The sequence below is a fragment of the Martes martes genome (assembly GCF_963455335.1).
Source record: "Martes martes genome assembly, chromosome: 3".
NCBI lineage: Eukaryota > Metazoa > Chordata > Mammalia > Carnivora > Mustelidae > Martes > Martes martes.
The window spans coordinates 192796434-192802433 of NC_137890.1; the positions used below are offsets into that span (position 1 = coordinate 192796434).

The 6000-nt window shown below is 46.2% G+C and overlaps 1 protein-coding gene across 2 annotated transcripts in view; it reads right to left on the reverse strand.

Moving 5' to 3' along the window:
- Positions 1-6000, reverse strand: part of NAB1 (NGFI-A binding protein 1) — a 44022-nt gene extending 38022 nt beyond the window's left edge. For both annotated transcript variants that reach the window (XM_080798610.1, XM_080798608.1), the window contains exon 1: positions 5769-6000. The gene's annotated coding sequence lies outside the window, so the exon portion shown is untranslated. The remainder of the gene's footprint in view (positions 1-5768) is intronic.

The following is a 6000-nucleotide window of genomic DNA, read 5'->3' on the forward strand; positions in this document are numbered from 1 at the left end:
CCTTTTCGTGAATTCCACAGTGAAGAGAAACCAGTTACTAATTTTTACTGCATTCGAAATCCACACCAAAGGCCTGCTACCTACACACAGCGAGCGCCACTGGCACCAGCTTGAATGCGGTTCAGCCCATCCGTTCCAGGGGAAGAGGGATTCAACAATGGATTCCTTTAGGGCCATTTGTTGTCATTTGTTATTCATTAATCTATTTTAAATGGTAATGGTTGTTCCAGAACCTTAAAAATAAAAAACAGAACCCTGCCTTCTTAGCAGGTAGGATCAATCATCTGTCAGACTCAAAATTGCTCAATGAAAAAAAGGGGTGAGTTTAGCCCAGAAAACTCGACTGGTCAACTCCTATGTTGTCACTGAACCACAAGGAAGCACTCGGCACGCCTGTGGGAAGCAAGACTTCTCTGCCGTTCTCCGAGCGGGGATGTGGGAACGTGGTGTGGGACGGAGGGTCTTCACGGTTTCCCTCCCTTCCGAGGAGCTTCAGTCCGCCTCCCAGGGCTCGGACTCCCACCGAGCTCGGAGAAACCACCGTGTTATCAGCAGCCCCTCCCTCGAACCTCTCCGCGGCTGGACCACAGCTCCTTGAAAGGCTCGCGACCTGACTTGGTTAGTGGCATATTACGCTCTCTTCCCTGCCTCTTAACTCATTTAAGAGCGTAACCGAATTCATGGCAGCTGTTCTTACAGTATATGAATTCTCAACAAATACTAAAAGTAAAATTATCAGTGAACATCTGTCATGTTTTTAATGTACAAAAAAGATCCTCATAATGGACAAGTTTGAGAACATCAGCACAAATCATTTGTGATAATTCTGCCTTTGAACTACTACCTGGAAATTGTCAAAATCTCAAATTTGTCAGTCCAAAAGCAAGTGTCCACGTTTCTCTCCTTCCAGAATCCCAACTCTACCCTTCCCGCTTCTCTCTTCCAGCTGCATCACTACACTTTCATCTTTGTGCTTTCTTCTTCTTCCTTCTCAAATCTTCATCTCCTTAAGCCACACATCCATCCTTTTCTTTCTCTACCTCAAAAGCACCTAATTCTAGTTTCACCGCTTCTTGCTTCACCTCTGAAAACAGCTTCCTTACCTTCAAGACATCCCACCCTGCAATACCACCTTTATCTTCCTAAAGTACAGGTGTGACTCTGTACCCACCTGTGCAAATTTCCCCACTGCAACGAGAAAGAAGTCCAGACTTCTCAGAGAGGCATCCCAGATCCAAACCTGTACCTTTCCAGCCTTCTCTCTGGTCCCAAACACGGCCCTGTACTTATACCAAACAGATACACCGGGCACTCCTTGAATGTGCCTCCCACTTCCCTGCCCCTGTGCCCGGCATACTCTCTCCTGCCCACCTCCGCTGGAAACCTACACTACTTTCTCATTTTTTCCCCACTTCTTCAAATGACCCTTCGTGGAGAATGAGTTACGAGGGTGAAGGAAAGACAAAGAAGCAGGACATTTAAACACAGTGATAAGTGCTAAGTGTTATACAGAAGGAGCTATGGGATGAAGAAGAAACCTCACCAGGCTCTGCAGAACAGAGGTTTTAAGCTGCCTGAAGGCAGAAACTGAGTCTCATTCATCTTCTTTCTCCCACTTCTAGCCAAGTGTTCAATGCAGAATAACACCTCTATAAAGGTTGCTCCTGAATGAAATCTGACATCTGAGACAGATTATGATGAGCAGCCTCCCAAAGGGATGCTCTCTTTGTGAACTGGTGTCCCAATGACCAATCTATCACTTTAGCTACTACTTTCCCTAAAAGCTTTTACATTCTCTCATCCTCAATACTTCCTTCTTATAAGGCTGTATTTGGATTTCCGTAACATGGCTATTTTCCCAAGAGATCTAAGGATGTATTTCCAGATACAGGAATTATATGTGCTTGGTACTATAATATACTTCATGGATTAGCCCAGTCCCAACACCAGCATTTTAAGAGGTCATCAAAGATTCTAGGTCTTTTCCTTCTTTGTTCCTATAAATTAAAATGCAATATAAGTTATCCACAAATATCAAATGGATTGATAATCACTACTCCTGAATCCTCCTCTTCATCATGCATGAACTACACACATACACACACACACACACAGTATATACACACTTCCACGAAGTCTGTGGCATTCCAAAGAACAGAGACCCTTCAGGAATGAGGAGAAAGCAAGGGCAGAATCCCAGTAAAATCTGACTTAGTTTTCATGCAAAGGACTATAAATTCCTTCCTCCCAACACAGCCTGAAATTTTTACTTTAAAACTGTCTAAGTTAACAGCAGCTTCTTACAGATTTATAAAAAATGTGAAAAACCTTGGGAAGAGTTAGCTCATGAGTCATTTACAGATTAAGGTGAATTAGTTCCACCAGATTGTTTTCCTCTTAACATCTAGATGAAATCTAGTGCATGCTAAAGGAAATGAAAAGACGGACTGGAAATGTTAAGGAAAGAATGAGGAAACCTAAGGGCAGAGACTGCATTGAAAGCCTCAGAAGTGTACCACTGAGTTTGGAAGAATGGAGTCGGAAGGTATAGGGGCCTGGTGAGAAGGGTGCAGTGGGTATACTGCAAGTTGAAACGGAAAAGGTTTAGGACAAGCCAGAGGTTCGCTTAGGCGAGGATAAGCATTAAGCCTAGGAAATGAATTCTTTTAAACTTTTGTCCTAGTGCTAGAACTCAAGCTGAAATAATTACATATAAAGTTTACTTACATCATGGGTCACTTCAGATTGCAGAGTTGGTGTTTCTGTGTTCCAAGTACCACATAATTTAACCTAGGCAAATCAGTAAGCACTCAGTGATCTTAGAATATTCAGGATCTTATTACTGTCAGAGCTATGAGTTGAACACACAGCTCCTAATGAATTAACAGTAATTTGGGGAACGTAAAATGTTCCCTCCTATTGGATTTTTTTCTGAATTCTGAATGAAACTGGAGAAAAAAGTGTTTTATCCCTCCCTAGGATATGGCCGGAAATTCCTCAACCAACCAACAGACAAGTCATTCAACAAACATGAATGTCCTCTGAGCATGTAGAAGGTATGCTTTTTCTAGAAATTTCTCCTTAAAATTAATATACTGTGCAAACTAACTGCGCAGCCCCCTAAATCCAAGGTGTTGAGAAATGACAAAGTGTTTGAAAGCTTAATGCCAGGTTTTAGCTGTGCGAATTCTGACAAGATGAGGATTACTATTTTTTTCCAGCACCAACTTCTCAGAATTCCCACTTGTTTCATTATTAAGTTTAAGAGTATACTCTACTATTGTACTCGTTTTTGAACATGTCAGATCAAAAAGAAAATTTGCATTTAATATCATAACTACTATTCTTCATTCCACTGAACAGAATGAAAGAAGCATATAAGATAAAACTGAATCCAAAACAAAGGGGCTGAGAATCTTATATCATGCTTGAAAGGGTATTATTTATTCCTTAACATACTTAATAAACTCCACGATAAAATATGCATATGCAAGACAATTATACGTTAGCAGGATCTTAATACTGATCAAAACATATTATAAAATGCTTATTTCCATGAAGGTAACATAAAACATCATATTCATAATGCACATGAACAGCACCAACAAAACAAAGAGACCTCTAATGGAAAGGCCCAAGTCTTAGAGTTTAGGTCAAGAGACACAAAAACCTGACATATTTCTGTTTCCATCCAACTACCTTTTACTTTAAATACTTAAAGTTCAACCCATATAGTCTTCAAAAATCTCTCCCACTTTGTAATACACTTAATTTCTTTTTTCAAAGCATCCACAGTGCAAACCCCCCCCAAATCTTGAAGAAAAAACCATTATGTCCTTAAAGTATGATTAAAATATCAAATGCTTTAACTGATTCTCTAACAACCAGGGGGGATGAAAATATATTAACTTCCCTATAAGACGATGGGTGTTATTTACTGGTCACAAAAAGGGAAAATGTTAAATTAATTTAGTTGAGGCTAAATTGTATTAATAATTCTGAAAAAGGACAAGATGTAAATTATTAAATATATCAATTTGTTTACTAGACATATGAACTCACTAAATTCCCTTTTATCAGCTATAGTATTGCTAAGAATTTCTGTCATTTTAATAACATCCACAATTAGCAGGCAAAATGAAATAAAAAAATCTGCAATGCCTCCATGTTTTTATTATTATTACTGATTCATTCACCTATAACTGGGAATCACCAGAGCCAAGAAATATAAAGTGTTTCTAATACCAGGACGGCATATTAACTTTCGTACAAGATACTAATAAAATTAAAACAAGAAACTTCCCAATGGTTCCTTGAAATTATTTTCTTTCAAGACGTAATTGTCCAGCATCCTACACCCAAACAAGAATAAAGGAGGCTGACCTTGCCAGACAGCCATAGGTTCTTAAGAAAACCTTTATATGCATATTAGTACCTGTAAGGATACCATAATTTTAAAATTTAATTAAAGGACAATATTAAAATGTCTCAATACTAAAAAATGGAGGAAAAGGGATACCCTTGAATCTAAGAGCCACTTTTACTGGCACTTAGATTGAAAGCAGCTCCTTTAAGTCTTCAGGAAAATATCAGTCTCCACCCCAAAATAAAGTAAATGCTAAGCATCCCTTTTCCAATATTTCTTCTTGAAACCCACATACAAATTATGACGTGTCATAATCTGGTATGTCTTAGAAAGGAAATTTTTCAAAAAAGTGAAAATCTAAGAAGGTAATTCACCGTGTGCACACTTTTCTAACAAAACAGCCTGGCATTTCCTCTGTGACTAATCTATTTTAAATTCCGTGCCTCTGCTCCTATGCAATCTAATATTATCTATTAAAACTGCCAAAATATTTTTAAACAAGATCCGAGCATTTCCGTCTCCGCTTCCGATCTTTGCACTCCTCGAGTCTGCACACAAGTCAGGGGCAGGCCGGCCGGCCGCGAGCGGTCACTCCACGTCGACCCTTTAACCTGGCAGCTGCCCCCGGTCTCCGAGCCCGCCGCCCTCGGAGACTGTGGGGGCAGCTGCAGGCGGGCCGGGGGGGGGGGTCCTCGCGACCACCTGCTGCGAGGCCGGTGCGCGGAACCCACGCGCGCCTTCCAGCCCCACGGCCCTTCCCCGAGAGCGGAGAACACTGGGGCTCACTGGCCGGGGTCGCCTCCCGTCTCGGTCGCGCGAACCCGGAGGCTGGAAGCCGCACCCCGACTGCCATGCTTGTGCACGCGTGAGGTCGCACAGCTCTGCCCCAGGCTGCCGCCCCCCGTGCCGGGAACCCCACGCTCGGCCCCGCGAGCACGCGTCTCCCGCTGCTCCGCGCCCGGAGCCAAGTTTCTGGCACAGCCACTTCCAAGAAACTCCTTCCGCGGCGGAAACAGAAACCGCGCTTGGGAGCGGGGGGCACCCGCGGCCGCGATCAGGGCCGTCCGGGCCACATCTCCCCGGGGCGCGCGCCCCCAGCACGGCCGACACGGCGACGACCCCGGCCGCCCTCGGGGAGCGCTCGCACCCGCCGGCTCGGGAGCAACGGCGCGCGCCCCCGGCCCGCGGCCCCGCTCGCCCCCTTCCCGCCGCCGCGGCTCCCGACTTTCTCGGGGCATCGCCCACACGACCAGAGGCCGCCCTCCGCTTCCGCCGGCGGCCGCGCGGGGCCCGCTGCCCCGGACGCCGGCCCCGGGAGCCCGCGCCGCCCGCGACTCCGCCGCCCAAGTTCGCCCGCGAGCGCCGCGCGTCCCGGCCGAGGCGGGCCGGGGCAGGTACGTACTCGGCCGGCGGCTGCGGCGGGCTCGGCGCGCTCTCCCGCGAGGACGGCTCGGCCCCGACTCCGGAGACACGGCCCCCAGCGCTCCCTCCTCAGGCGGCTGCGGCGGCCGGGACGCCCCCGCGCCCATCGAGGGGGGAAGGGAAGGCGGTGGGCGCGCGCTCCGGCTCCCCCCGGCTCGGACGCGCCGCTCCCGCCCGCCCGCCCCGACGGCGCTCGGCTCGGCCGCGTCGGC